This window comes from Rana temporaria, chromosome 9 (assembly GCF_905171775.1).
Source record: "Rana temporaria chromosome 9, aRanTem1.1, whole genome shotgun sequence".
Taxonomy (NCBI): domain Eukaryota; kingdom Metazoa; phylum Chordata; class Amphibia; order Anura; family Ranidae; genus Rana; species Rana temporaria.
In genome coordinates, this window is record NC_053497.1 from 33,975,446 (window position 1) to 34,003,292 (window position 27,847).

At 47.0% G+C, this 27,847-nt stretch overlaps 1 protein-coding gene across 8 annotated transcripts in view; it reads right to left on the reverse strand.

Annotated features, from left to right (window-relative positions):
• SIPA1L3 (signal induced proliferation associated 1 like 3) overlaps nucleotides 1-27,847 on the reverse strand; it is a 296,576-nt gene that overhangs the window by 200,189 nt on the left and 68,540 nt on the right. For all 8 annotated transcript variants that reach the window (XM_040323131.1, XM_040323135.1, XM_040323127.1 and 5 more), the window contains one exon: nucleotides 24,947-25,077. The gene's annotated coding sequence lies outside the window, so the exon portion shown is untranslated. The remainder of the gene's footprint in view (nucleotides 1-24,946; nucleotides 25,078-27,847) is intronic.

A 27,847-nucleotide genomic window follows, 5' to 3' on the forward strand; every position in this document is an offset into this window, starting at 1 on the left:
CAGGTTTGCACACATCTCAGGAGGGATTTTGGTCCACTCTTCTATACAGATCTTCTCTAAATCCTTAAGGTTTATTGGCTGTCGCTTCGCAACTCGAAGTTTCAGTTCCCTCTAAAGGATTAAGGTCTGGAGACTGGCAAGGCTACTCCAGGACCTTAACAACTTCCCTACCACTAGACGTCATATGACGTCCTGGACTTTAGGGGGGTATCGGAATGATGGGTGCAGCTACAGGCATCATTCAGACATCCTTTTCAGCCGGTAAGTCGGCGCACCAGAAGAACGATCATAGCGGCAGTTCCACCGCTTGATCGTTCTTATAGGGGCAAGAGGGGACGTCCCCCTCCCGCCGACATCCGGTGCTTCTCCAGGCACCGGAGAACGAATCGGCCGGCGCCGGATGACGAGGATAGAGATTTCCGGTGACCAGGTTTGCCATGATTTTGTACAGGTCAAAAGGTCAATGTAAAAAGCAGAAAACGCATGTAATCCGCCAAAAAAGAAGCTCCTGTACTGTTTTGAGAGACAGACGTTTTGCTTCAGACAACAAAACGCTCAGATGTGAACAGGGGCCATTGAAATGAATGGGATTTGTCTTGAGTGTTTTTAGAGCCGAGGCTTATAGCAGAAAAAAAGCCAAAAAACACCTAGGTGTGAACGGAGCCTGATGCCGCGTACACGCGATAATGTTTCAGCATGAAAAAAAACATTGTTTTTCAAAAACGTCATTTAAAAATGATCGTGTGTGGGCTTCACATCATTTTTCAGGTTCTGAAAAATGGCCAAAAAAAAATTCGAACATGCTGCATTTTTTTAACGTCGTTTTAAACAATGTCGTTTTTCGGGTTGTAAAAAATGATCGTGTGTGGGCTAAAACGACAGAAAAAAAAACACGCATGCTCAGAAGCATGGGAGCGCTCGTTCTGGTAAAACTACCATTCATAATGGAGTAAGCACATTCATCACGCTGTAACAGACAAAAAAGCGCGAATCGTCTTTTACTAACACGGAATCAGCTAAAGCAGCCCCAAGGGTGGCGCCATCCCCTTTATAGTGCCGTCGTACGTGTTGTACGTCACCGCGCTTTGCTAGATCATTTTTAAAAATGATTGTGTGTAGGCAACATCGTTTTAATGATGAAGTTGGAAAAACGTTTTTTAGACATGCTGAAAAACGTTTTTTTTCATGCTGAAAAATGATCGCGTGTACGCGGCATTAACCAAAGAATTTAGGAAAATACCGCGCAGCGACTTGATTAGCTGTAGCAGGCTGAAACATCGCCTGTTTTGCTGCATAGACTTATAAAAGGGCAATAATTGTGTGGAATGTCAAGTTTCTTCCACCATTGGTATTGTCTAGAAAGAGGACTGCTGATTGGTTGTGATGAGTTACTAACATGTCAACACCAACCTTTGCCTTAACAAAAAATCTGACACCTCATTCCAATAAAAGAAGCAAGCATTACTGGTTTGGGTCTGGGAACAAAGCTTACCGATGAATGACATCAGATTCAATAACAACAACTGCAGTAAGAACTTATTTATTGGAGGCGACCATTCCGCAATGGACTCCTCTCTCTGCCAAGTGTGAGCTGGGATCACTAAAAGCTGCTAAGGGAAAGCCACAAGGAAAGATGACATTTGTCCAATATCCCCGGCCTCAGTACTAATACACTGCATTGCAGGCCTGTCCTTGTTGAGCCCAGTGGGATCTCTGTGGTGTCGGGAGATGATCCCTGGTGTTGGCAGCCGATTACTGCAGCAGCTTTATATATTCTGTCAACCAGTGAGACAAATCCCAGCAGTGAAAGAGTAGAGGAGTGCGTAGGGATGAGGGTGGAGGAGCGCGGAGGGATGAGGGTGGAGGAGCGCGTAGGGATGAGGGTGGAGGAGCGCGTAGGGATGAGGGTGGAGGAGCGCGTAGGGATGAGGGTGGAGGAGCGCGTAGGAATGAGGGTGGGGGAGTGCGTAGGGATGTTGTTGGAGGAGTGCGTTGGGATGAGGGTGGGAGGTGATTGTAGGGATGAGGGTGGGAGGTGATTGTAGGGATGAGGGTGGGAGGTGATTGTAGGGATGAGGGTGGGAGGTGATTGTAGGGATGAGGGTGGGGGTGATTGTAGGGATGAGGGTGGAGGTGATTGTAGGGATGAGGGTGGGAGGTGATTGTAGGGATGAGGGTGGAGGTGATTGTAGGGATGAGGGTGGAGGTGATTGTAGGGATGAGGGTGGAGGTGATTGTAGGGATGAGAGTGGAGGTGATTGTAGGGATGAGGGTGGAGGTGATTGTAGGGATGAGGGTGGAGGTGATTGTAGGGATGAGAGTGGAGGTGATTGTAGGGATGAGGGTGGAGGTGATTGTAGGGATGAGGGTGGAGGTGATTGTAGGGATGAGGGTGGAGGTGATTGTAGGGATGAGGGTGGAGGTGATTGTAGGGATGAGGGTGGGAGGTGATTGTAGGGATGAGGGTGGAGGTGATTGTAGGGATGAGGGTGGGAGGCGATTGTAGGGATGAGGGAGGAGGTGATTGTAGGGATGAGGGTGGAGGTGATTGTAGGGATGAGGGTGGGAGGTGATTGTAGGGATGAGGGTGGAGGTGATTGTAGGGATGAGGGTGGAGGTGATTGTAGGGATGAGGGTGGAGGTGATTGTAGGGATGAGGGTGGAGGTGATTGTATGGATGAGGGTGGGAGGTGATTGTAGGGATGAGGGTGGGAGGTGATTGTAGGAATGAGAGTGGAGGTGATTGTAGGGATGAGAGTGGAGGTGATTGTAGGGATGAGGGTGGAGGTGATTGTAGGGATGAGGGTGGGAGGTGATTGTAGGGATGAGGGTGGAGGTGATTGTAGGGATGAGGGTGGAGGTGATTGTAGGGATGAGAGTGGAGGTGATTGTAGGGATGAGAGTGGAGGTGATTGTAGGGATGAGGGTGGAGGTGATTGTAGGGATGAGGGTGTAGGTGATTGTAGGGATGAGGGTGGAGGTGATTGTAGGGATGAGGGTGGGAGGTGATTTTAGGGATGAGGGTGGGAGGTGATTTTAGGGATGAGGGTGGGAGGTGATTTTAGGGATGAGGGTGGGAGGTGATTGTAGGGATGAGGGTGGGGGAGTTTGTAGGGATGAGGGTGGGGGAGTTTGTAGGGATGAGGGTGGGAGGTGATTGTAGGGATGAGGGTGGAGGTGATTGTAGGGATGAGGGTGGGAGGTGATTGTAGGGATGAGAGTGGAGGTGATTGTAGGGATGAGGGTGGAGGTGATTGTAGGGATGAGGGTGGAGGTGATTGTAGGGATGAGGGTGGGAGGTGATTGTAGGGATGAGAGTGGAGGTGATTGTAGGGATGAGAGTGGAGGTGATTGTAGGGATGAGGGTGGAGGTGATTGTAGGGATGAGGGTGGGAGGTGATTGTAGGGATGAGAGTGGAGGTGATTGTAGGGATGAGGGTGGAGGTGATTGTAGGGATGAGAGTGGAGGTGATTGTAGGGATGAGGGTGGAGGTGATTGTAGGGATGAGGGTGGAGGTGATTGTAGGGATGAGGGTGGAGGTGATTGTAGGGATGAGGGTGGAGGTGATTGTAGGGATGAGAGTGGAGGTGATTGTAGGGATGAGAGTGGAGGTGATTGTAGTGATGAGGGTGGGAGGTGATTGTAGGGATGAGGGTGGGAGGTGATTGTAGGGATGAGGGTGGAGGTGATTGTAGGGATGAGGGTGGAGGTGATTGTAGGGATGAGGGTGGAGGTGCAGCACACTGACTCACCTCCATAGGAAGATCCCTCCAGCTGATCACTGACACACCAAAACGCCGCTCCATCAAACAATGAAAACAAAACCAGTTGCTTTGGGCAAACCAGCTCTTGGCTCTGTGTCTTCCACCGAATATAAATCTTTTAAAACTCCAATTATTTCTCTAAGCCAGGGGTCTACAATCCTAAGCAAAAGGGTCAGTTTACTGTTCTTCGGGCTTTAGGGGGGCCATACTGTGGCCAGTGGGAGCAGAAAATGCCCCATCGTTGGTTTCAATGGAGAAAATAGTGCCCCATTGTTGATAACATGAACAATAGTACCCCATTGATGGTGTCAGTAAGGGGGGGGGGTTCCCCAACATTGGTGTCATTTGATGGAATAATGACCTAAGGGCCACATAAAGGCAAGCAAAAGGCCACATTTGGCCCCCGGGCCGCAGTGTGGAGACCACCTCTCTAAGCAAAGCACATCCAGAGTCTATTGGCTCGGAATGGCCGACCCTCACCAGGGCCTTTGAGGCTACCATAGCTCAGTGATATGTTCAGCTTTCTCCTATGAAATACAATTCCACCGTGGTACTAGAATGCCACCTTGGAACGCCTGTTTGCCCCCGCATTGGAAACCTATTCAAAGCAAGTTTCCAAAAGGTGAATTGCTATGTGTGAAAAAATGCTGCTGGTAAAAACTCCCATTCAGTTGGGTTTCAGTAAAAAGCACATGGACGGTTTTTGGCACTTTCTGCCTTCCAAAATTGTCTGCACCAGTTGTTCCTCATAGGTGAGGCATAGAACTACCAACACGCATCTTATAATAGCAATGCTACTTCCAGAGCAGACTACAATTCTGCAGCAACACGCATCTGACCAGCAACTAACACAGCTGGGCAATGCCAGCCTCCAGGGCTCAAAGCAAATATATATTTTTTTTTTATTTAATTTAATAAAAAAAAATTAAAAAATTAAAGAAAAAAATAAAAAAAATTAAAAAAAAAATAAAGAGAGAATTTCATAACCATAATTTTGGTAGGAAGAAGGAGCACCCGATGCAAATTTTGGTGTATGGTTGAAAAGACGTTTAATGTAGGTAATGCGTTTCGGGGGGATTGACTCCCCCGTTCTTCAGGGCTGTTGCTGCCGCTATTAGGTGGGAATGGTTCCCAAAAGAATATATTGCTGATGAGATTTCAGAAGTACAGAATGGACAAAAGCCGACGAGGGATGCAGAGGCAGCAAAGAGGTGGAAATTTGTCAGCACTCTGCCATTCTGTAGTTCCAAAATCTTACAAAGCAATATATTATTTTAGGAATCATTCTCATCTAATAGCATGTGGCAACAGCCCTGAAGAAAGGGGGGAGACCAGTACCCCAAAACATTTTGGCTTGATGCACATGCAGGTCCGAGAATTCTGGAGCCTGTGGGGGGCATTGTTTACTACTTGCCAGTCATTGGCCTGGCTCCTCTATAAGAGGTGCTTTATGTTTTATTATACCTGGAATCAATGGCTTAACCACTTCAGCAACAAAAGAATTGGCTGCTGAATGACCAGGACATTTTTTGCGATTCGGCACTGCGTCCCTTTAACTCATAGGACGTTGTACCCCAACAAAATTGATGTCCTATTTTTCCCAGAAATAGAGCTTTCTTTTGGTGATATTTGATCATCTCTGCGATTTTTATTGTCTGTTCTATAAACAAAACAAGCGAGACTGTTTTGAAAAAAAAAACTATATTTTGTACTTTTTGGTATAATAAATATCACCCCAATTTTTTTTATAAAAAAAAAAAAGCTATTTTTTTCTCCGTTTAGGCCAGTGTTTCTCAATTCCAGTCCTCAGGCCCCCCCAACAGGTCAGGTTTTCAGGATTTCCATTATTTTGCACAGGTGATTTGATCAGTTTCACTGCCTTAGTAATCACCACAGCCTTTTCATCTGAGGGAAATCCTGAAAACCTGACCTGAGGACTGGAATTGAGAAACACTGGTTTAGGCCAATATGTATTCTTTTACATTTTTGGTAATAAAAATCACAATAAGCTAATACTAATGATTAATAAGCGTATATTGATTGGTTTGCGATTACGGGAAACGGTCATCAGTGACAGTGTCACTAGGCAGAATAGGGGAATGCCTTGTTTACAAAGGCATTCCCCTATTCTGCTCTTGCCTACCGCAATCGTGGGACTCCCGGGAACATCGAGTTCCCGGGACGCGTGCACCCCCACTGGGCGGCAGATTTAAATTGACTTACCTGTACGCCAATCTGCCTGCCCGTGCCATTCTGTCGACATAAATAGGCGTGCGCCGGTCGGAAAATGGTTATGATACAAAATTTAGCAACTCACATGGTTGACAATTAAAATAGGTCCATCCAAGTATGCAGGGATCCGGGGTAAAGCTGTTCACAGATGGTCCTCCGCACCGCCGGCTCTCACCGCTGTCAGTCTCCAATCGTGACCGGGAAGACTACCCTGCAGTAGAGCGATCTGAACCGTTTGTGGAAGAGATGACATCAATGGTGGTGAGAAGGACGGTCTTTGAGGATTGCTTTACCCCAGATGCCTGCAGATGTGCCCGTTTTAATTATCAATCATGTGAGTTTCTAAATGTTGTACCTTCATTAAATGTAATCATATTGCTACACTTAGAGGCGCCGCTCTTCTCTTTTATACTCAGTTGTGACATGACGCTACTTGTATATCAAGACATTGCTTGTATATCAAGGCAAAATTTAGTTAAAAACTTTGCTCATCTTGCAAAACACTCTCAAACCAAGTTACTCTCAAACCAAGGTTTTACTGTATGTATATATGTATATAGATGGATAGAGATATATATATATATATATATATATATATATATATATAGAGAGAGAGAGAGATTATATATATATATATATATATATAGATATACATACATATATACATATAGAGAGAGAGAGATATACATACACACATATATGTATATATTGGGGGGGGGGGGGTGGTTCTAAGTAATTTTCTAGCAAAAAATACTGATTTTAACTTGTAAGCAACAAATGTCAGAAAAAGGCCTGCTCTATAGTGGTTACTGCCTGGATGTCAGTCCGGAGCAAAAAAGGTAAACACCATTAGAGCTGCACAATTAATCGTTAAAAAATCATGATCTTGATTCAACCCCCATGACGATATCCAATGCAGAGTTTGCCAATTCTTTCATACAACAAGTGGACTCATCTGCTCACTCAGCTGTCAAAAGAAAATATCTGGGCAGTCTGCCAAATTCTTAACAGGAAACATTGTAACCAACAGCTTCATGTGTAGATCAAAATGGATAAACTTCTGTGTGTAAAGAAAAAATCTGGGCAGTCCGCCAAGTTTGTAACATGAAACATTGTAACTAACTTTCTTCTTAGAGCAAACTTCTGTGTGTAAATGCACTTAAAGTCCAAATCTTTTTCTGACACTTGTTTAAGTTAAAATCAATATTTTATGCTAGAAAATGACTTGGAACCTCCAAACATTATATATATTTTAGCAGAGACCCTAGGAAATAAAATGGCAATTGCTGCAATATTTTATGCCACACTGTATTTGCCCAGCGGTCTTTCAAGTGCAATTTTTGGAGGAAAAATACACTTTAAAGAATAATAAAAAAAAAAAAAAACTAAAAACAGTAAAGTTAGCCCAATTTATTTTGTTTTCATGTGAAAGATGATGTTACGCCGCGAGAATCGTGATCTATCTCCTAAGCAAAGAAATTGTGATTCTTATTTTAGCCAGAATCATGCAGCTCTTAAATACAGTATTTTTTTTTTTTTTTTCCCCCAATTATGGTGATTTAGCAAATTAAATATCTTTCAGGAAGGATTTTGATCATACCAGGGTTACATAACTTCTAGAACACTCCAGGTCTAGGTCGGTGTACCTTCACCCCCAATATTATATACATTGAACTCCCAGACAGAACTATTCTCTGTGCCAATCATTCTTCAGATCCTGAGCCCTTTCCATGGCTCAACCACACAACGGCTCCGGGAAGAAAGGCAATGTTATAGAATCCTCTTGGCCTCGTCTTGCAGTTGGCTCCATTTATTAAATAAGAGTACTGTGCTCACAGGAAACACCGCAGACTCCCGGCCCACATACTTTCCAACATCCAACTACTACAGACACAGCCAAGGTAAATCACTTTTCCACTTTACTATGAAGGACTTGTGTGAAGAACGCATGTGAAGATCTCTTAATCAATATAAAAAAAAAGATCCACATCCCAGCCATTCTCTGCCGCGTTCTCAGAACAGCATCTAATAGTATCTTATGGGTAAAAATATCTACAGGTGATTTTAGGAGTAAAAGAACATTCCCTGCCTTCTCTGACAACAAAATCGGTCAACAATCGTCGAAGGAAAACATAAAAAAAAAAAAAAAAAGTTTTCAATGTGCCAAACCGAGAATTAAAGCGGTGGTTCACCCTAAAAAACAAGTTTCTACCATGAAATTCAGCATACTAGCGTGAGCTACAGTATGCCTTTATTTATTTTGTTTGCGCCATACTCACAGTTTAATCCCGTAGTTAAGTTTCAGACGCCCTGGGGGGAATGGGCGTTCCTATGCAGAGGGAACATGATTGATGGCCGGCTATGGCGATTCACGCTTCCCGAAAATAGCCGGAGTAGGACTCGGCTCTTCACGGCGCTATACGGCGCCTGCGCACAGACTAGGAGCTGACTGCGCAGGCGCCGCGAAGAGCCAAGTCCTATTTCGGCTATTTTCGGGAAGCGTGACGCGTCTTAGCCGACCGTCAATCATGTTCCCTCTCCATAGGAACGCCCATTCCCCGTGGGGAGTCTGAAACTTAACTACGGGATTAAACTGTGAGTACGGCGCACACAAAATAAAGGCATACTGTAGCTCGCGCTAGTATGCTGGATGGAATGGTAGAATTTTTTTTTTTTTTTTAGGGTGAACCCCCGCTTTAAACTCAGGACCCGGCATTCACTATATTTGGTCTCCCACAGTACACACAACATGGAAATGCAATTATTTTAGTAAATATAAACTGCTAAATACCCTTTCTCACCAGCAGTATATAGTCTTGCGACTTCTAGCAGAGTCCAGCCAAGCACCAGCTAAAGCTTGTGGTAGAAGTGTTCATACGGCACTGACTGTCCTATCAGGATCTAGGACCCCTGACCCTCTGTGCCGATTGGCCCTGTGCTGATCACATGCACTCTCCCAAAAGTAAAAAAACACCTGTCTAGTAATACACACCAAACTGAGCATGTGCAGCCTGACTCCATAGACTCTGTGTTATCAGGAAATTATGGGGAAACAGTGGAAAGAGGGGGAGGATCTGTGCATACAAAAAGCCTTTTTACACAATGTAGAGGATTAACCCCTTAGGTTCCATAGCGAGTATAACAAGAATGCTTTACTGAATATACAGACTGATTTTACTGTTGTGGGTTTAGTGACACCTTGACCCTTTTACACGGAGGCAGTTTTCAGGCGTAATAGCACCTGTAAAGTAGAGCTGCACGATTCTGGCTAAAAAGAGAATCACAATTTTTTTGCTTAAAAGATGGATCACGATTCATCACATCTAATTTGTAGGCTGCAATATACCCTGTTTCCCCAAAAATAAGACCTACCCTGAAAATAAGACCTAGCATTATTTCCCAGGAGGGCTGCAATATAAGACCTACCCCGAAAATAAGCCCTAGTTAAAAATGGTTGTAAAATCCTAAAATCCACTCTATTACAGTATTATATAATGTACAATGTGTGTGTTTCTGCAATATAATTGTGGGGAAGAGAGCTCCGGCTGGTCACAGAAGCGCAGAATGGTGCTATAACAAAGGTATTTGGCACAATTATATTACAGAAACACACACATTGTACATTATATAATACTGTAATAGAGTGGATTGTAGGATTTTACAAGCATTTTAACTCAGTTCACACTGGGGATTCCTGACAGGCAGGGAGAGAGAGGGGGAGAGAAGACAGCACATTACATGGTAAGACCTACCCGGAAAATAAGCCCTACTGTGTTTTTTGTTGGCATAATTAATATAAGACCCGGGCTTATTTTCAGGGAAACACAGTAATAAATGTTTGTTTTTGGATTTATTGCCACTTTAAAGACATGATACATAATTTTACATAGGTACAGCTTGGACCCATGTACATACCATTCATGGCCGATGCCCCTGAAAATCACTGAAGTAGACAAAGCATTCTTTGATAGGCCAAGGTGGAGCGTGTGTGTGAGATCACCGCCCCGCCTCTCCACCTCGTCCAATCAGAAAACACTTTGCATAGACACAGGTGTGTGTATCTTTAAACCCTAATCACTTAGAGGTACGCACCATAGAAAATGATAGGACGCTCAGTCAGTAAACGTAGACATTTTGAAGGGACAGGCGCACTATAGAAGTGCGGTGGTGCGGAGCCGCCTGCGGGAGGAACACGCTGCACCTCCATGCAGTAAAAACAAAAACACTTTGAAATACTTGTCTTGAAAGACAGGCACGGGGATTAAGGGGACAAAGAGCTATTAATGTAGCGTATGAAACCCTGTCGCCGGGATATTTCTTAGTAAGGGACAGGGGGGGACTGGTGCTGTAATAAAAAAACGCTAAAGCCCCTTTCAAACACGTCCATGTTATTTGAGGCCTTCTTGGAAAGCCTGGAGTTGGGAACGTGGAGACAATGATCCATTGTGAGCAGTGTGTGGGGGAAGGAAGTAGATCGGTGTCAAATAATTGACTGTTTCACAAACCCCTTTTCTTGTGGTGGGAATGACTGCGTTCCTAAAGCAAACACAAAACGCACTGCAAACACTCAGACTGGTGCTGGGAGGGGGAGGACACAATATTTGGGGGTTTAATGGAGCGTGATAAACTATAAATACCCAATTGGATTTCTGAAGAAACTTGCACGCCAGGGGGGATAAAAATCCATGATTTAAAAATAAATATCTAAAAATCAGATTTTTTTTATTAAATTGATTTTAACAAAATGCCTTGAGTAAAAATCTATCTAAAAGAAAGTTTTCTATTTAAGATACATTCATTTTGTTAATTCCGCATGAAATGGAGCTTAGTTCTGTAGAATGAGGCTGCATAGTCATAGCGCGGGGCTGCCTGGTCATAGCGCGGGGCTGCCTGGTCATAGTGCGGGGCTGCCTGGTCATAGCGCGGGGCTGCCTGGTCATAGCGCGGGGCTGCCTGGTCATAGCGCGGGGCTGCCTGGTCATAGCGCGGGGCTGCCTGGTCATAGCGCGGGGCTGCCTGGTCATAGCGCGGGGCTGCCTGGTCATAGCGCGGGGCTGCCTGGTCATAGCGCGGGGCTGCCTGGTCATAGCGCGGGGCTGCCTGGTCATAGCGCGGGGGCTGCCTGGTCATAGCGCGGGGCTGCCTGGTCATAGCGCGGGGCTGCCTGGTCATAGCGCGGGGCTGCATAGCCATAGCGCGGGGCTGCATAGCCATAGCGCGGGGCTGCATAGCCATAGCGCGGGGCTGCATAGCCATAGCGCGGGGCTGCAGAGTCATAGCGCGGGGCTGCAGAGTCATAGCGCGAGGCTGCTAGCGCGAGGCTGCAGATTCATAGCGTGAAACTGCAGATTCATAGCGTGAGGCTGCTAGCGTGAGGCTGCAGATTCATGGCGTGAGGCTGCAGATTCATGGCGCGAGGCTGCAGATTCATGGCGCGAGGCTGCAGATTCATGGCGCGAGGCTGCAGATTCATGGCGCGAGGCTGCAGATTCATGGCGCGAGGCTGCAGATTCATGGCGCGAGGATGCAGATTCATGGCGCGAGGCTGCAGATTCATGGCGCGAGGCTGCAGATTCATGGCGCGAGGCTGCAGATTCATAGCGCGAGGCTGCAGATTCATAGCGCGAGGCTGCAGATTCCGCAATATTTACATTATTGGTAAACTCACTCAATGAATCCAAGCTCTGCAAGCTGAAATAACAGTAACCATAAGATAAAACAAAGTTCAGGAATATTCCTTTAAAGCGGAATTCCACCCTGCAGCTTTTACTTTTTGTACCACCACCCCCTCCCTTTAGAATGTAAGCTCTGAGCCGGGCCCTCCTGTATTGTACTATAATTGTGCTGCCCCCCCCTCTACATTGTGTAAACTGTTGGCGCTATATAAATCGTGTATGACAGGTATCTACAATTAGTGGACCTCCAGCTGTTGCAAAACTACAAGTCCCATCATGCCTCTGCCTCTGGATGTCATGCTTGTGGCCGTCAGTCTTTCTATGCCTCTTGGGACTTTTAGTTCTGCAGCAGCTGGAGGTCCGCTAATTGCATATCCCTGGTGTTTAATAATAATAATTTCAAATCCATCATGGCAGCGCCTGTTAGCCGGCATCCACTCATCTGCTGCCGCCACGTCCCTCACCTCGTTGTGTCACTGCCGCATCACCAGCCGTCCCGTTAAAGTGAATGGGACTGTCGGTGAGTCAACAGGCGAGGCGATTTGCAAAATGACTTCTGTATTGAAGTCAATGCGAGTCGCCCCCAAAGTCGTACAAGAACCTTTTTCTAAGTCAGAGCGACTTGAGTCCCTCCTATTAGAACGGTTCACTTGAACAGAGCGGAGCGCGACTTGTCAGGCGGCTGAGTCGCCTGACGAGTCGCCCCTGGGTGATCCGGCTCTAACTTTGCTCTCTGCATGCTACACTGTTGCTCGGGAATCTAATGGGATATTACAGACACATTTTGCTTCAGGGTGGAAGGGTCCAATTGTGTAAATGAGTTGACCCCTATAGCAATGAAAGGAGGTAAAAGTACTTTTACTTAGGCTGCAATTAGCAATTTCAATAGCTTCTCCCTTTAAAGTGGTTGTAAACACTTTACAACCACTTGAACCTACAGGTAAGCCTAGATTAAGGCTTACCTGTAGATGCAACAAATATCTCCTAAACCTCCACAGTTTAGAAGATATTTACTAAAATCATGGGCGCCGATGTCTACGGCGCATGTGTACTTTAGCAACTGAGGCCGTGGTCTGTATTTGGCTGCAAGTAGGGTTGTCCCGATACCGAGCATTTGTGCGAGTACTTGTACTCGCACAAACGCTCCCGATGCCTGACCTGATACTTAGTCGGCAGCGAGCGGACTCTGGGCGGAGAGGGCGGGCGGCTTCAGTAGGCGGATTGAGCCATCTCAGTGGGCAGAGCGGGCGAACGGATTCAGTGGGTGGGGAGGGCGGGCGGCGTCAGTAGACGGACCAGGCGGAGTGGGTGGGCGGCGTCAGTAGGCGGACCGGGGCGGAGTGGCTTGGCGGCGTCAGTAGGCGGACCGGGGCGGAGTGGGTGGGCGGCGTCAGTAGGCGGACCGGGGCGGAGTGGGTGGGCGGCGTCAGTAGGCAGACCGGGACGGAGTGGGTGGGCCGCGTCAGTAGGCGGACCGGGCGGAGTGGGTGGGCCGCGTCAGTAGGCGGACCGGGCGGAGTGGGTGGGCGGCGTCAGTAGGCGGACCGGGGCGGAGTGGGTGGGCGGCGTCAGTAGGCAGACCGGGACGGAGTGGGTGGGCCGCGTCAGTAGGCGGACCGGGCGGAGTGGGTGGGCCGCGTCAGTAGGCGGACCGGGCGGAGTGGGTGGGCCGCGTCAGTAGGCGGACCGGGCGGAGTGGGTGGGCGGCGTCAGTAGGCGGACCAGGCGGAGTGGGTGGGCGGCGTCAGTAGGCGGACTGGGCGGAGTGGGTGGGCGGCGTCAGTAGGCGGACTGGGCGGAGTGGGTGGGCGGTGTCAGTAGGCAGATCGGTCACCGTCATCTTGGCACACTCTGCACTTGGCCACAGTAAGCCAGCAGCTGACATCTTGTTACACCCAGCCCATGCAGTTCAGGCTGGGTGTAACAAGATGTCTGCTGATACTTACTAATGCAGAGTGCAGGGTGTACCAAGATAGGCGCTGCAGCATAGCATTTCCTAATGTCATTTATTGCTGCATTTCAGTGCCTGCCCATAGGTGCCAGCCACATGTCCGTGTCAGCCACCTGTCAGTGCCATCGGTGCTCATAAGTGCCACCTGTCAGTGCCACCCATGAGTGCCAGTGCCCATAGGTGCCACCTATCAGTGCCATCTATCGTTCCCCATCAGTCAGTGCCACCTATCGTTCCCCATCAGTCAGTGCCACCTATCAGTGCCCATCAAACTGTCACATGGCATTAAAAAAAAAAAAAGTATCGTATCGACGAGTACATGAAAAAAAGTATCGGTACTTGTACTCGGTCCTAAAAAAGTGGTATCGGGACAACCCTAGCTGCAAGTGACCCTCTTACTTGGCTGTCTGCATGAGGTTTTCCCGATCCTCCTCACCCAATATGATGAATATGGGCACCTGCTTCTCTCTCTCACTATTTTGTTAACCTATCCACTCTGTGAAGGAAGATAAAACGGCACGTTTCCAGGGCATGTGACCAGTCGGTGCCTTCCTAGATCCTGAGTATGTGTAATTGATACAGTGATCAAAGGCAGAGCCTCCGAGTGCCATTTACAGGCCCGCCTCGTGTTTACAGCACAACAGATATTAAAGGGAATATCTGGCAATGCCAACAAGAGTATCCAACTGCGAACATCAACTCAGAGAGCAGCTTCCAGCAACAAACAACATCAATCAGCAAAACGGCTAATGAGATTCAGAAAACAACGCAACTACGCTAAAGTCAGGAAAGTCCGCTCAGTTCACCTTTAGGCCTCATTCACACGGACGGACCGTTCGGGTCCGCCTGTCAGTTTTGACGGCGGACCTGAATGGCCTTTCCATGCATCCCTATGGAGCGTCGGATGTCAGCGGAGACATGTCCGCTGACATCCGACCCTATCCGATCCGCTAAAAACAGACGTATGGGGGGCACGTCTCCATCCGTCCATGCGGATCGGATCGGGTAAGATCTGATGAAAATGGACATGCTGTCCGTTTTCATCAGATCGCTCCATAGGAGACAGCGGTGCCCGACAAGCCCCTCCCCGCTCAGTGAGCCGCTTGTCATCCGTCGGCTCAGCGGAGATCTGCGGACTGATCTCTCGCTGAGCTGGCGGAAGCAGGCGGACTCCGTAGGAACAGAGTCCGCCTCGTGTGAATGAGGCCTTTATCTGAATTTTATCCCTAACATTTAAGCCAGTATTCAGAAAGCATCTTAAATTCGGAGTATACAGTAAGGCTGAAAAGGGTTAAAAAAAGATCAATTTTGACTATTACTATCCTACCAAGTATTGGGACGCCTGCCTTTACAAACACACGTATTTCAATGACACCCCATTCTTAGTCTGTAGGGTTCAATATTAAGTTGGCACACCCATTGCAGCTATAAAAGCTTCAACTCTTCTGGGAAGGCTGTCCACAAGGTTTAGGAGTGTGTCTATGGGAATGTTTGACCATTCTTCCAGAAGTGCATTTGTGAGGTCAGGCACTGATGTGGACGAGAAGGTCTGGCTCACAGTCTCCACTCTAATTCATCCCAAAGGTGTTCTATCGGGTTGAGGTCAGGACTCTGTGCAGGCCAGTCAAGTTTCCCCCTTAAACTCGCTCATCCATGTCTTTATGGACCTTGCTTTGTGCACTGGTGCGCAGTCATGTTGGAACAGGAAGGGGCCATCCCCAAACTGTTCCCACAAAGTTGGGAGCATGAAATTGTCCAAAATGTCTTGGAAAGCTGACGCCTTAGGGTCCTTTCACACGTGCGGACCGTTTTTTAGATCAGTTTTTTATCATCCGTTGATCCGTTTTACATCCGTTTTTCATCCGTTTTTCATCAGTTGTCATCCGTTTTTTCATCCGTTTTACATCAGTTGTCATCCGTTTTTTTTTTGTTAGAACTTTATTTTTATTACATATTTTGATGAAAAACGGATGTTAGCGGATCGGATGTTAAACGGATCGTCCGCTAACATCCGTTTTTCGTCCGTTCCGTTTTTTTTGACGGAAGAAAAATAGGGTTTTCTTCCGTTCAAAAAAACGGAGCTTAACGGAGACGGATGTTAACGAACGTTAGCGGATGCTCATCCGCTAACGTACGCTATCCCATTGGAAAGCATTGCAGTCCGTAAACGGACGTATGAAAAACCGGACGAACGGTCCGCACGTGTGAAAGGACCCTTCCCTTCACTGGAACTAAGGGGCCAAGCACAACCCCTGAAAAACAATCCCACACCATAACCCCCCTCCACCAAATGATTTGGACCAGGGCACAAAGCAAGAAGAAAAGTAATACAAAATAGAAGAGAGGGAGGAAGAGAGACACAAATATTCTACCAAAAACATAAACATGATACTGAAACGCAGTGATGCACGGAGGATCCCGCATTTCCACCGCTATGTTTACACATACACAACATCCTCATACTCAAGTCAGTACTTGACGAGTGAAGATACTCCTTTCCATTCAGTTGAAAGCGTTACTTCGGAAATCTACAGCCCTAACACCACAAAGCTCCCTCTATGGAATTCTAGATCTAGGAGAACATCTTCATACGACCATTAAAGAAGCCCCGTCATTAAACCAAACTTTGTATGAAAAATTCCAGCATGAAAGCAAAAGCATTCCCCCAACAAATATGCAAATTTAAATAAACATTAAAATGCTTCTCTTATTGACTCTGTGCAGGCCGATCATGTTCCTCCCCCCCAAACTCGCTCATCCATGTCTTTATGGACCTTGCTTTGTGCACTGGTGTGCAGTCATTTTGGAACAGGAAATCCTGTATGTGTGTACGAGGCATAAAAGTAACACTAAAGGTTCAGGTTAAAAACAAACACGTCACACTTGCCTCCACTGTGCAGCTCGTTTTGCACGGAGTGGCCCAAATCAACCTGTTCTGGGGTCCCACGGTGGCTCCTCCCCACATTAGATAACCCCCCTTTGGGAAGCTCTCTCCCGAGGGGGTTACCTTGCGCTCCTGAGTCAAACACTCGGGGTCCATGACTCGGGCCCGCTCCCCCAGAGCCCTTGTCATTAGATTTGATTGACAGCATTGCGAGCCAATAGCTGCGCTGCTATCACTCTATCCAATCAAACCCAGGACTCCGTGGAAAAGACAGCAGGGAAACGCCCACGGAAATTCGGGGGTAAGGTAAGTAAAACGGGGGGCCAGACACTGCAAGGTGAATTTTCACCTTAATGCATAAAATGCATTAAGGTGAAAAAACACGTAGGTTTACAACCCCTTCAAGAGCCCTTTCACACGTGCGGACTGTATGTCCGTATTTCATCCATCCGTTTTCGGAAAAAATCCGGACATACATGTATCCCTATGGGAAAGCAGGTGTCAGCGGATGAACATTTGCTGATACCCGATGTCATTGGTCCCCGCTATGGTCCGTTTCTGCAGACAGAGGAAAATCCTATTTTTCCATCCATCTGCAGTTTGGATCGGATGAACACAGACATCCGATCCCCCCATAGAGGAGAACGGCGATCTAAAAGGACGGTCCCTGCACAGTGTGCGGGGGCCGCCCTGTCATCCGCCAGCTCAGCGGGGATCAACAGAGCGATTCCCACTGAGCAAGCGGGTGTATAAGGAACGGATCCTCACGGGATCCGCCTGTGTGAAAGGGTCCCAAGAATTCCCTTCACTGGAACTATGGGGCCAGGCCCAACCCCTGAAAAACAATCCCACACCAAAATCCCCCCTCCACCATTTTCTTTATTTTTTTGAATTATATAGTTTCAATGTTTTTATTAAGTTTTTACAGCATACATGAGAATAAACATACAGTTAGAGCCGGGTTCACACTTCTATGCAATGGAACCGTTCTAATAGGAGCGACGCAAGTCGTCTTCAGGACGACTTGCAGAGTCGCCCCCGAAGTTGTGCCGCCGCACTGTGAACCGGCTCTTATACAGTAAAATGCATGACTGATAATATAAACTTGCAAACTAGGTATCAATAAAAACGTATTAAACCGGAACAGTGTTCGGTTGAAGCTTTACATAGGCATATTTCTATAAATCCCCGATACCCTGGGAGCATGTTGCGTAAACATTTTTGAGAAGGTAGAGGGACTCCATTAAAAGTGTGTCGGGGGACCGGGAACTTCACCGAAGCACCCAAACACCCCTATCAGGATCAATTTGTGAGAGGGTGGCGACGCGCACCCAGCCAAGCCTCTAACCGTTGTGCTTTAACCGGAAAACCGGTAAGACATGAGTCAACAAAGACTTTTGCCAATATATAAAGGCATTGTCTCGGGGATGGGTTACTAAAGATATGCTCCTCTTAATTTATGCTTAAGGCCCCTTTCACACTGGGGCAGTATGTGCAGTGGCGGTATAGTGCCGCTATTTTTAGCGCCGCTATACCGTCGGAATTGCGGCGGTAAATCGGTCCGCTAGCGGTGCGGTATAAACCCCCGCTAGCGGGCAAAAAAGGGTTAATACCTCATGCAATGCGCCTCTGCAGAGGCGCATTGCCGGCAGTATTACCGCGGTGTAACATTGTTTTCAATGGGAAGGAGCGTGAAGGAGCGGTATACACGCCGCTCCTCTCACCGTACCAAAGATGCTGCTTGCAGGGGGGGAAAAAAATCTCCCACCGGCGTATCGCCTCAGCGTGAAAGCCCTCTGGCTTTCACATTGAGAATGCTGGGGCAGGAGTATTTCAGGCATTATTTATGCGCTATTTTAGCGCTAAAACGCCTGAAAAACACCTCAGTGTGAAAGGGACCTAAAGGTGAGAGTATTATTCAAACCCGCCTTCCGAGAACAACTCGAAACCTTCGATTTTTAATATGGGAGAGGAACGTTTTGGACCAGTGCACAAAGCAAAATTGATTTTGGCCTTTGGATTGAATGAACGCTCAAGTGCTAAATGCACCTAGAATTTAAGTGCATTTACAAACGTCTAGGACAGTAATGGCGAACCTCGGCACCCCAGATGTTTTGGAACTACATTTCCCATGATGCTCAACTACACTGCAGAGTGCATGAGCATCATGGGAAATGTAGTTCCAAAACATCTGGGGTGCCAAGGTTCGCCATCACTAGTCTAGGAGCACTCTTATTTTTATTTTTTTTGGCGAAAAGCTCCTCTCCTGAACACGCAAGTGATTTTTATTTTCTGTCTCTAAACACCTGTGTGTGGAAGGACACATAGGCTAAAATGGGAAACATATTGATGCAAAAAAAAAAAAAGGAAAATTCATGTAAAAGTTGAGTTTCTGACGCCGGGTATGCATGAGCCCTTCATGATCTCAGTACATATTTCAGAGGATGAAGAAAAGAGAAAAACTGAATGTTTTTCTTTGCAAACTTGCCTAATTTGAGTATAAAAGTGACGCGCATTGAACAGCAGAATATGCTATTTAGGATATGAATACATCTTCCTACACAGAGGCCAAAAGATGATTTTCCCTCATGTATGGCCAGACAGAAAACATCTCCAAACATTTACCAATTACCATTTAAGAAGTCACATCACAAATCCTGCAAAGTAAGCCTTTCTGCTCCCCGTATCCCACTCTCTACAATAGCAGAGAGGAAAGCCGTTCCAAGCTGGTCTAATGCAGCCTCTCACACACAGCTACTCAATCTCAGCACAAATGATCCTTTAATCCTCGCCGTGGATTATTCAAACTATCTAATGCCGGCAGAGCACAAAACAAAGAAAATATTGCTTTATTTAAACAGATTGAGAAAAAAAAAAAAAAGAAGGATTTTTACATATAAAATAGTAAAATGCTTAAAAAAAAATAAAAAAAATATTCTTACATATAAAAATAGTACAATGGACTCCTCTGCTTAAAAAAAATAATAAAAAAAAAATCTTTGCTAAACAGAGGAACAGAGGGGAATGTGTTTACAGAGAGCAGGCAGCACTGGAAAATATTACCGTTTTTAATCTTGTGTTTAATGAAACCTTTTTTTTTTTTTAGATCGACGGCTTTGATTTTATCCGGTTGGAAATTACAGTCACTAATTAAAAGCCTAGAGAACACAGATTTGCTCTTCGTAGGAAAAAGCGGTGTTACAATTGCGTTAATCATGTTAACCCTTTGCCTCCTTTGATGCCATTTGAACCACAAAATCTGATGGACACTAAAACATCACACAGCTGGTAGAAGAAACGGATTGGAGATCGCAGCGCTGTGTCCTGTACACGCGATCAGAATACGTGCCGCTTTCTAAGCGATTTACGATAATCGGATCGGTGGTACACAGCTTTCATGTGAAATTTTATGAAAGAACAAACTCAAAAATATTTTTGTACGAGATACCAGATCACACGATTTTCATTTAATTAGAACAGTTTTTCGTCCAAAAAAATACAATACAAATAAACTTCTAAATTTTTATTCTGACTAGCGTTGTCCCGATACAAATACCAGTATCGGTACCGATACCGAGTATTTGGGGGAGTACTCGCAAATACCCCTGATACTGAAATAGAATACTTGTTCCCCCCCCCGCCGCCGCCGCAAACCGCAAAGCCGCCGCCGTTAATCAGTGTGCGGGGAACATTACAGCTTTCGTTTGAATAGCTGTATCCCCGCCGTGTATAGACACTCCCCCTTGCGCGGGATTGGACGGATGAACTGTCCAATCCCGCGCATGGGGGAGTGTCTATACGCGACGGGGATACAGCTATTCAAACGAAAGCTGTAATGTTCCCCGCACGCTGATTAACGGCGGCACGTGCGGCATCATCAAGGTATGTAGGACATGGCTGCAATATGTGGGTGGGGGACATGGCTGCAATATGTGGGTGGGGGACATGACTGCAATATGTGGGTGGGGGACATGACTGCAATATGTGGGTGGGGGACATGACTGCAATATGTGGGTGGGGGACATGGCTGCAATATGTGGGTGGGGGACATGGCTGCAATATGTGGGTGGGGGACATGGCTGCAATATGTGGGTGGGGGACATGACTGCAATATGTGGGTGGGGGACATGACTGCAATATGTGGGTGGGGGACATGGCTGCAATATGTGGGTGGGGGACATGGCTGCAATATGTGGGTGGGGGACATGGCTGCAATATGTGGGTGGGGGACATGGCTGCAATATGTGGGTGGGGGACATGGCTGCAATATGTGGGTGGGGGACATGGCTGCAATATGTGGGTGGGGGACATGGCTGAAATATGTGGGGGACATGGCTGCAATATGTGGGGGACATGGCTGCAATATATGGGGGACATGGCTGCAATATATGGGGGACATGGCTGCAATATGGGGGGGGGACATGGCTGCAATATGGGGGGACATGGCTGGAATATGGGGGGGGGGGACATGGCTGGAATATGGGGGGGGGGACATGGCTGGAATATGGGGGGGGGGACATGGCTGCATTTGGGGACACATTTAAAAAAAGTATCGGTATTCGGTATCGGCGAGTACATAAAAAAAAGTATCGGTACTCGTACTCGGTCCTAAAAAAGTGGTATCGGGACAACCCTAATTCTGACATAAGAGAATTTGCGTACTTTAGTAAACTCTTAGGCCGCGTACACACGATCAGTGCATCCGATGAGAACGGTCCGAAGGTTAACCAATGAAGCTGACTGATGGTCTGATGTGCCTACACACCATCGGTTAATGAACCGAATGTGTCAGAACGCAGTGACGTAAAACACAACGACGTGCTGAAAAAAACGAAGTTCAATGATTCCAAGCATGCGTCGACTTGATTCTGAGCATGCGCGGGTTTTTAACCGATGCTTTTGCATACCAACGATCGGTTTTGACCTATCGGTTAGGCGTCCATCGGTTCAATTTTAAAGCAAGTTCTCATTTTTTTGCCAATTAGATCATTTTGATCGAATCGCAGAATGAGTGGATACAAAAAATTGCCGCATGTACAGCTGAAGAGTTTGATGAACTGAGCCTGTAGACTGTAATTAGCAGGTCACGTGATGCTGCAGTTCTGGGCGACGTGACTCAAACCTGGCATCGTGACTCACAGAAACTCTGCACTGTGGATGCCAACATCAGCAACGTATTTACTTTACGTGAAGATTAGTCTGACATTATGAGGGGCCTGTGTGCAAAAAAAAAAAAATGTTTTGCCGCCATCTCTGCTGTAAGTTGCAGCCCGAAGGCAGCACCTTATTGATCCCAATACTTGAGTCCAGGGCTGGGACTTAGGGACTCTTAACACCTCCACTTATCCAGGCTTAGGCTGCACATAGGGACGACATGTTTACAATTTATAATAAGGAACCAGTTGGGACAGAATTACAGCCGCTTGTTTCTAAAAGTGACAGCTTCAGAAGTAACTTGAACAAGCATTTTAGTCATTGAAGTCTCGCGGAAGGGCAAGGATGACAGGCACAGAGAAGGAACTTCATTGCTCGTTCACATCAGCGGCCATGTGATACTGCGGCCCCTGGTGTGCGCTGCACTGCTGCATTCTAAATTATGCATCACAATGTTTACTTTATTTATGTTCCAAAGTGGAAATTCATTCATCTTTATTCACTGCAGTGGGTTGTGAAACAGTGTACTGCGCCGCGACACCCTGCACTAAATAAAAAGGACAGCAGGTCCTACATTTTTTTTTTTTTAGCTGCGCAGTGGTGTGAACTGAACTACCGTAATAGGATGGAAGGCAAATTGTCTATGCGTTGGGACTGCTGTGAGCAAGGCTGCTCAGCACACTACATATGGTAGGAAACGGCCATAAAAAGCCAGATGGCCACTGCTATATGTCTAAATCCCTTTTCACATGGGGCGGAATCTGCTTTTCTCAGCAGGGGATATATCTGATGACCCCCTGCTGAGCAGAGCGGGGGGGGGGGGGGACAGGTCCGTGTTTGCTCAGTTTCTGAAGAACAGACGCAGAAATAGGTTGCTCTGCTGTATGGGCAATCAGGTGTAAACAGACCAGCAATGTCAAACACAAGGCCCGCAAACCGAATATGGCCCATCAGGTTTTATCATGTGGTTCTCGCACCCGGTTTTGCGCTCGCTGTCACCAAACACAGGGGTTGCGCACTGTGCATAGTGCACCCCTAAACCCTGCACACCCCTGAAGTTTGCACTCTGTACATATTGCAACCCCCGAACTGCAATCTGTGCATGGAGCACCCCCGGAACTGCAATCTGTGCATGGGGCACCCCCGGAACTGCAATCTGTGCATGGGGCACCCCCGGAACTGCAATCTGTGCATGGGGCACCCCCGGAACTGCAATCTGTGCATGGGGCACCCCCGGATCTGTGCATGGGGCACCCCCGGATCTGTGCATGGGGCACCCCCGGATCTGTGCATGGGGCACCCCCGGATCTGTGCATGGGGCACCCCCGGATCTGTGCATGGGGCACCCCCGGATCTGTGCATGGGGCACCCCCGGAACTGCAATCTGTGCATAGCGCACCCCTGGAACTGCAATCTGTGCATAGCGCACCCCTGAACCCGTACACTTTATATGTAATGCACTCCAGAACTCGGCACTCTGTACGTAGCGCAATCCTGAACGCGCCACTCTGTACGTAGCACAATCCAAAACTCGCCACTCTGTACGTAGCACAATCCAAAACTCGCCACTCTGTACGTAGCACAATCCAAAACTCGCCACTCTGTACGTAGCACAATCCAAAACACGCCACTCTGTACGTAGCACAATCCAAAACTCGCCACTCTGTACGTAGCACAATCCAAAACTCGCCACTCTGTACGTAGCACAATCCAAAACACGCCACTCTGTACGTAGCACAATCCAAAACTCGCCACTCTGTACGTAGCACAATCCAAAACTCGCCACTCTGTACGTAGCGCAATCCTGAACTCGCCACTCTATACGTAGCGCAATCCTGAACTCGCCACTCTATACGTAGCGCAATCCTGAACTCGCCACTTTGTACGTAGCGCAATCCTGAACTCGCCACTCTGTACGTAGCGCAATCCTGAACGCGCCACTCTGTACATAGCGCAATCCTGAACTCGCCACTCTCTACGTAGCGCAATCCTGAACTCGCCACTCTCTACGTAGCGCAAATCCTGAACTCGCCACTCTGTACGTAGCGCAATCCTGAACTCGCCACTCTCTACGTAGCGCAATCCTGAACTCGCCACTCTCTACGTAGCGCAATGCTGAACTCGCCACTCTGTATGTAGCGCAATCCTGAACTCGCCACTGTACGTAGCGCAATCCTGAACTCGCCACTCTGTATGTAGCGCAATCCTGAAATCGCCACTCTGTACGTAGCGCAATCCTGAAATCGCCACTCTGTACGTAGCGCAATCCTGAACTCGCCACTCTGTACGTAGCACAATCCTGAACTCGCCACTCTGTACGTAGCACAATCCTGAACTCGCCACTCTGTACGTAGCACAATCCTGAACTCGCCACTCTGTACGTAGCGCAATCATGAACTCGCCACTCTGTACATAGCGCAATCATGAACTCGCCACTCTCTACGTAGCGCAATCCTGAACTCGCCACTCTGTACGTAGCGCAATCCTGAACGCGCCACTCTGTACATAGCGCAATCATGAACTCGCCACTCTCTACGTAGCGCAATCCTGAACTCGCCACTCTCTACGTAGCGCAAATCCTGAACTCGCCACTCTGTACGTAGCGCAATCCTGAACTCGCCACTCTCTACGTAGCGCAATCCTGAACTCGCCACTCTCTACGTAGCGCAATGCTGAACTCGCCACTCTGTATGTAGCGCAATCCTGAACTCGCCACTGTACGTAGCGCAATCCTGAACTCGCCACTCTGTATGTAGCGCAATCCTGAAATCGCCACTCTGTACGTAGCGCAATCCTGAAATCGCCACTCTGTACGTAGCGCAATCCTGAAATCGCCACTCTGTACGTAGCGCAATCCTGAACTCGCCACTCTGTACGTAGCACAATCCTGAACTCGCCACTCTGTACGTAGCACAATCCTGAACTCACCACTTGAAAGAGTTGGACACCCCTGGCCTAGACAGAGAGAAACAGATCCCCTTCCGTTTCTTTTTAGTGCACCAAATCAGATTGGAGGTAGACGGGTGTAAACGGACAAAAGTCAGGTTACAACCACCTCTCTGATCAGGTCCAACTGAAAAACTGACAGGTGGACTTGATTGGATCGCCCATGTGAAAGGGGCCTAACCTGACAGGTTCCAGAAACTACGGGGTTCACTGGCAGAACCCCCAAATGCCAAGTATAAAGAAAAAGGAACATCAAGAAACCTGCACAATGATTCCGTTGAAAAAGATTCACATTTCAGATTCCAACATACTTGAATAATGATTTGGTGGTGCACTCACCTTATGGCTTCTTCCTCAGGATCCCTTTGTAGGTTTAGGCACCAGTAGTCACATAATCCACACAAAAACTGTTCCAGCAATCAGACCCAAAATATACAACAGCTGAACGGGCCACACAAAGTTGTCTTGGCCTGTGAATAAAAGAAATGCATAGAATGAAATTCTAATTCTACAACTTGGGAGAACTTACAGAAATGAATGATCGGTGCATTGAGAAGTGAGAAGATCGAAAAGCCTCACCACACAAAGCTGCGCGGTGTCAATGTAATCACAGCGAGTGAAACCTGCGTTCTATATTCCTTTCTAACCAAGAAGTGTGTGGGCTTCGGCTCGCTGCAGAAAGCCAGACAGGATGTGATGTCATGCTTTCCAAAGTGAATAAAAGCATGACATCATACTTAGTACAGGAAACTCGTGTGTTAGAACCCATCCATCAGAACGGGACAGAAAAATGCTACAAAATGAAGCAGTATTATAGCAGCGCATCACACTTCCCTCATGCTAAAAGCCACCGTTTATTTGTACCGCGATATTAAAAGCCGCCATCATCAACTGCAATCAGTTGGTCTTTAGTCTTTTGGTATAATTGGCTAAGCACACACCTGACTGTAATCCTTCAAAATACCTGACGTTGTGCAAGTGTACAAGTAAAAGAATCAATGGTGGTTTCAAGCCAAAGGGTAGTCACACCAAATATTAATTTTATTTCGATCTTTCTTCTGTTCGCTCACTTTGCATTCTGTGTATTGATAAAAATAAATAAAATATACATTTTTGAAAGAATTCTTACTTTACTCAAGGGCTGCGACCTTTATCCTACTTAGTCAAGGAGTAGCAGAACACAAGGACAGACGTATACCTTGTGGTCTCAATCTAATAGATTCGATCATATTTCACGATTCTGTGAAGCATTGTTCGATTTGATGACAGTATGTGCGTTTGCGCTCATTCATAGATTCAATCTATGAATGAGCGCAAACACACATGCTGTCATCAAATTGATTTTGAACAAATCTGATCAATTTCATTGAAATTATACAGATCAGTCTGGATGGAAAAACATTGTAGAAACGTCGATAATTCCATACGATTGTTAAATGTACGGCGAACAATCTTTCCAATCGTATTTCCTCGTTCACATGGGCGCACTTGGCACTACCTGCTTGAGGATGCATGGACAACTATACATACCCATGCGAGCAAACGTGAGCCTTGCACGGATGTATGTTTAATCACACCAGTGTCGATGCCTATCGATATGATTGTATACAAACTTGTCCACCATTACGTTTCACCAGGGATTAAAAAAAAATTATTCTGGTGTATGTAGTCAGATATTACTGTATTTTCCAGCGTATAAGACGACTTTTTGCATCAAAAATCATGCCCCAAAAGTCGGGGGTCATCTTATACGCCAGGTACCTGTCTGTCAGACGATGGCCATCCATTATTCAAAAGCCGCGCCTTCTCCTCAGACTGTTCCGTGATAGGCGGAGCCTCTGTTCAGTGTTCCGCCTATCACGGATGCCTTCTCATCCTCGGACGAGAGGACATCCGTGATAGGCGGAACACTGAACAGAGGCTCTGCTGGGAAAATTAGTGTTCCGCCTATCACGGAACAGCCTGAGGAGGAGGCGCGGCTTTTGAATAATGGACGCCCGCAGCCTGAGAAACTCTGCAAACAGGAGAAGGTAGGAAGATCGTCAAGGCAGGCATACTGGCACAGTGAGGCAGGCATACTGGCACAGTGGGGCAGGCATACTGGCACAGTGGGGCAGGCATACTGGCACAGTGGGGCAGGCATACTGGCACAGTGGGGCAGGCATACTGGCACAGTGGGGCAGGCATACTGGCACAGTGGGGCAGGCATACTGGCACAGTGGGGCAGGCATACTGGCACAGTGGGGCAGGCATACTGGCACAGTGGGGCAGGCATACTGGCACAGTGAGGCAGGCATACTGGCACAGTGAGGCAGGCATACTGGCACAGTGAGGCATGTATAATGGCACAGTGAGGGGTCGTCTACAGTGAGTATATCCCAAAACCAGCATTTTAGCTGGAAAATTAGGGGGTCGTCTTATACGCCGGCAAATAGGGTAGTCTACTTGATAGGTAAAGGCCACTTGCATAAGTGCTTTATGCCTCAGCAAAGCTGCATTCAGTAGCATATTCTTATGAATGTTGGCTTAGAACCATTACAAATTAGATATATTATAGAACCATCTATGGACCACAGGCTTAACAGCAGCAATTCATGGAGAAATCGTAGTCTAGCAATGAATGATCGCTGCCTTGAACCCAGTTTCCTTCCACACATACACGTCCACTATTCAGTTTATGTCATCCATCTCCCCATCACAGACGCATTGATGGCTTGTGTCAGGTCTATTCCAATCATCCAGCCCACCATCCCATTATCCAATCTACAAATGGTTATATTACACTACCAGTCCACCAGTACAATGGTTTGCAAATAATTCATAGGGAAAATATCTTTTGAGATAACCCCTGAATTTATGTAGGGCAGTGGTGGTCAATTTTCTTGATATTGGGGCACCTGAAATCACGAAAGGGGCGTTCAAAAATTCAGTGAATATTCATGATCAGTGACAGCAGACACAATATGATATAGTCAAAGACTCTGGACATGATAGAAGAGATGGTCAGACTGTAGGCGTAATAAAGAAGATGTGGACGAAATACAGGAGACGGTCAGAGACCGTGGACGTAATACAGGAGATGGTCAGAGACCGTGGACGTAATACAGGAGATGGTCAGAGACCGTGGACGTAATACAGGAGATGGTCAGAGACCGTGGACGAAACACAGGAGATGGTCAGAGACCGTGGACGTAATACAGGAGATGGTCAGAGACCGTGGACGTAATACAGGAGATGGTC